This window comes from Sardina pilchardus, chromosome 12 (genome assembly GCF_963854185.1).
Source record: "Sardina pilchardus chromosome 12, fSarPil1.1, whole genome shotgun sequence".
Lineage (NCBI taxonomy): Eukaryota > Metazoa > Chordata > Actinopteri > Clupeiformes > Clupeidae > Sardina > Sardina pilchardus.
The window spans coordinates 4,569,781-4,574,780 of NC_085005.1; the positions used below are offsets into that span (position 1 = coordinate 4,569,781).

A 5,000-nucleotide genomic window follows, 5' to 3' on the forward strand; every position below is an offset into this window, starting at 1 on the left:
GGTCCACATTGCGCAACCCTGACGTATTTCTGTCTGTAAACAGCGCTACGTGATGTTATGTTATGTTCTCAGATACTATTGAGCAATCAGACACGTGCCTAACACTATGCCTGACCACTGGGGAGGGTGGAGGATGGTTTGCTAGTGACACCAGTTTTGGCATCTCAAGCTTCTCAAATAAACAAGTCTTGTGTTTGTGTGTGTGTGTGGTTGTGTCAAGATTGAATGCAATCAGTACTTATTATACTACCACGTCAGTGTTATAAGTGTCTGTAACATAAATCTTTCTTACATAATATTACATTTCATGGCCAACCATGCTCTTGGTATCATTTAGTGTGAATGTGTGTGTCTCTCTGTGTGTGTGTGTGTGTGTGTGTGTGTGTGTGTGTGGTCCCTGTGCTCCCCCAGCAGTGCTGATGTCACACACACAGGCATGAATTTAGCAACCCTCTACAGTTACCCCCCCACACACACACACACACACACACACACACGCACACACAAAGATACCCTTACTGGCACGGATGTTCTGTTCTCTTTTGGGACCTGCTGGAGCCAACATGGCGGCTCTAAAAACACACTGCCGCTTTTTAAAGCCGCTTTAGAGCTACTGTTGCCACCGGAGAAAGCCAAGAGCCCCAGGTCACTCGTCAGACTGCGGAACACAGACAAGATATTTACGAGGTGCATTTCATTAGGGGAGGGCGTAAATGCCCTCTGCCGGGAACATTCTAGAAGATTATGAACGAACATGACCACAGAGAAGTCAGGTGTTTGTGTGATGCAGCAACATGTCCATCCAGTCAACAATCTCACCATGGATGCAGCTACACTAACGGGGGAGCTACACCAGGCACACAGCTGAAGCGCTCCGTTCGCGTTGCAGCTACACCAGACGTGACGGATCAGTCTTCTAAAATGTCTCTTTTTTTACACATTGTGAACGGAATGCTTGGTGTTACGCGCCTGGTGTAGCTTCCCTGTTAGGTCCGCGCACGATCCCCTCGACGCAGATTCTGGCATCAGGATGGTCTGTGTAGACTAACAGAAACAATGCTGTCAAGTGAGAATACTTTGAAGACGCAAATGCTCATGTATGCATCCAGGAAGCACAAATGCAGATGTAATACCTCAGCCCTAACACACAGCCTAGCAACACAGCCCTCTTTTTCTTCCTTCTTTCTCTCTCACACATTTTCCTGATCTAGGCCACTGTGAGGGGCCCTGATGTAAAAGATGACTCATACTCCCAGCTTCAAAGGCAGGCTTGTTGTGCAATGCCAACAGAAATCACAGACTCTCTCTCTCACACACACACACACACACACACACACACACACAGGCAAGTAGGCCATACATTAATCTGAAATATCATCACTACAGTTGCCAAAGGTACCATGGACAGTTCTGCAGCTTCTACCCCTCCTTCCCTGTGTCTTCTTTTGCCCTCAGTGAAGCACCATGACCTCAACAACTGTCCAGCAGAAAGGTTCTCTCACACACACACACACACACACACACACACACACACACATACACACACACCTGATCGTGTTGACTCAGGGGACCAGAGAGTGAAGCTGCAGCATAGTGGGGTATCTGAGCTCACACACAGGGTCACCTCTCCAGCAAGCATCACAAAAAAACATCACAACATCATGTGCAAATGTGCAATCAGGACTGTATGCAGTGTACAGCATTTGAGTGTGTGTGTGTGTGTGTGTGTGTGTGTGTGTGTGAGAGAGAGAGCAAGTGCCAGGGTCTGCACAACTATTCAGGTGGAGTATTTTTTGACCTTCCACAGACACAGAGGAGAGTGAAGCGGCAGATGTGACACACACACACGCAAACTCACACACACACACACACACACACACACTTTAACAGAGCCAATGCAGAGGTTGTGACTGTAACGTGAGCAGCCCAAAGGGCAGAGGTGAGTGTGTGTGTGTCCCAGCTGCGGTGCCTCATAACAGGGGAGTGTGTGTGTGTGTGTGTGTGTGTGTGTGTGTGTGTGTGTGTGTGTCCCAGCTGCGGTGCCTCATAAGAGGGGAAAGCGAGACGGAAGCCATGGGGACTGGAGGTCTAGCGGCTATCTGTCTGAAACTGAAGGACAACTCAAGGTCATCACATTTTGGCACTGGGCGCCCAACATTTACAGGACAGAAGAGGGGCCTGTGATCTACATTATGCGTCACCATGTCTGTGGAGCAGACGGACACAGACACGGACAGAGACGGACTACTGCCGGTAATCTAATAGGTGCTGCTGTTCTCCCTTCCCTTGTCCCAACCAATCCCTCTGTGCAGGGGAAACAGTTTCATGAACAGTCATTTGAACAACTGGATGACACTTTAAATCAAATGCACCTGCAATTCCTTCAGACAGTAATCATGTACATAGATAGTCATGCGAAGAACATTCCTTTAAATCACTCAATAACGTTTTTTTACATTTATCTTAAGCGTGTATTTATTTATTCAGTCATGTAACTGATACTCCTTCCTCCTTTGTAACAATGACGTCCATCCCCCTCTGACATCACCACCACCACATTTCCCCAATCAGAGTTATCCAACACGACAGACATCACAAGAATCTATGTCAATCTGTGTCCCGACACCAGTCGGTACATCATGAGAAGGACTCCTGATGCATCACAAATTCAATTTACCTTTTTTTAATTTAATACTCCACAGAGGGCCTGCTGGAAGATGAGCAGCGCTTTTATTTTAATTTGGTTTTGCCTCCGAGCCCGGAGAGAACCCTTCCAAAATTAGGCCCTTAATCTGAAACGAGGAGAACTGCCCCGGTACACACTGAACCGGTCAGCCGTGACTAACGGTCATTTCTGGGCAACAGCAAACAAAAGCAGCGGGCGCAATATCAATATATGGCTTATGCAACGTCCTCGCATCGTGTGTGTGTGTGTGTGTGTGTGTGTGTGTGTGCGCGTGTTTGTTTGTGTGTTAGAGGAAGAGTGAGGGAGTGAGAGACGTGTGTAGAGAAAGAGAAAGAGAGAGAGAAGAAAAAGAGAGAGGAGACAGAGCGAGTCCAAATACCACTGTGACTAACTCTGACACAAATTAAAAATGATATTAAAATCCAACGTAGCCAAACAATGTAGCCATTTAATTACTGGTATACTGCAGGACCTACGACTGTGCACGAGGAGTGCTTTACCTTCCCTAGGTTCCCTGGCTCAGTGTGTCATCTTGGGCTTGCCGTAGTGTCCTCCAATCTCCGGTGGGAACAGATGGCCCATACTGTATTGGTGTGCCTGTAATCTCTCTCAGCCATTGCAGCTAACGCGGCCTGCACTCAACACTGTCACTATGGGAGCCAGCTGGGACTGGACAGACAGCACAGCAAGATAGTCACCCCTGAGCAAACATAAACACACACACACACACACACACACACACACACACACACACACACACACAAACACACAAACACACACACACACACACACACACACACGCACGCTCACACGCGCTCCTTCACGCTCACATTCTAATGAGCCAAAGGGGAACTGGTTTGTTTTAACAGGTTGATGACGGCAGCAGTGGAGGATGCGGCAGGGCTGAAAATGCTGACCCACCACAAACGTGTGTGTGTGTGTGTGTGTGTGTGTGTGTGTGTGTGTGTGTGTGTGTGTGTGTGTGTGGTCAAGTCAAAGATGCTGAGGAGTTAACACAGAAGAGCTAAAAGTGCCATGTGGCCACTGACTCTGTGAGGTCTAGAGAGATGCATTTGTTACAGTCTGGTGACCATACACAAACACACACACACACTAATACACTAATTAGTATAATTTCCAGTCAGTGGTCTCCCAGCAGTGCATTGATCCATTCTGCCCTAACGGAGACTCTGTCTTCTCTAGTTCCGGTATGTGTGTGTGTGTGTGTGTGTGTGTGTGTGTGTGTGTGTAAGATTGTGTCAGAGCATGTGCATGCACATGTGTGGCTGTGCAAGGCTTGCATCAGCAACTTTCACCTTTAACTTGAGAGTGCATGTGAATATGTCTGTGTGTGTGTGTGTGTGTATGCTGATTTGGATCGATTTGAACACACACACGTAACTCCCTCCCTGACATCTTTATCTTCCCATCTGATTATAGCCTCTGAGAGGGTGGAGTGAGGAATGGTATTCATGATATATGAGTCTGAAATCAACGCTGCTACTTCAAAGGCATGCCTGTGTGCGCGTGTGTGGTCTGAAGTGAAGATATCCAACTGGGTTCTTAATGTATGGTAACGCTGGGCTGGGGAAATTCTCTACTGGCTCCAATAATGCTGGGCTAGCATAGCAATTAGCCTATAAGTGTGCATTTTGGTAGGAATAAGTGCAGGATGTGTTTACGAGAGTTGAGAACACAAGCAGTGCTAGTGGCATGTATGAATGCTTTCCCTAAAGTAGTGCATGTGTCTGGATTTCTGCATTGGTGTCTATGAGTGAGAGCAAGCATGTTGTAGAGATGTGAGTGAGTGAGTGAGTGTGTGTGTTTGTGTGTGTGTGTGTGTGTGTGTGTGTGTGTGTGTGTGTGTGTGCTATTGACTAATGCTTCATAGCCTCTGGGGTTACAGAGTGGCTTTCCGCTATAATACATTACAGGAGGGGTGGGGAGGATGAGGGGGGGGGGGGGGGGTCATTCAGAAATACAATTAGAAAGAGAGAGGAATGGAGAGATACAGAGGGGCGGAGAGATCGAGAGAGGGATGGTGATATAAGAGAGGGAGGAGAGGAAAGAAAAGGATGACCGAGAGGAAGGGAGGGGATGATATGCCTGAGTGCATCCGACCCAGAGGAATGATCCACACACACACACACGAAGAAGGAAGAAGGGTGAGAAAGGGAAAACTGATGAGGTCAGAGAGAGAGAGAGAGAGAGAGAGAGAGAGAGAGAGAGAGAGAGAGAGAGAGAGAGAGAGAGAGATGGCCAAGGGGGCAGACAGACACAAAGTCCAAGTGCATCACAACCCTTTGCACAACTT

General features: G+C 47.7%; 1 protein-coding gene across 3 annotated transcripts in view; it reads right to left on the reverse strand.

The window, feature by feature from the left end:
* cep85l (centrosomal protein 85, like) overlaps window positions 1-5,000 on the reverse strand; it is a 72,158-nt gene that overhangs the window by 47,817 nt on the left and 19,341 nt on the right. Inside the window, exon 1 of one of the 3 annotated variants that reach the window (XM_062550195.1) lies at window positions 3,187-3,296. The exons of the other annotated variants lie outside the window; for them this stretch is intronic. The gene's annotated coding sequence lies outside the window, so the exon portion shown is untranslated. Of the gene's footprint in view, window positions 1-3,186; window positions 3,297-5,000 lie in introns of those variants that run through there. 3 annotated transcript variants of the gene reach the window in all.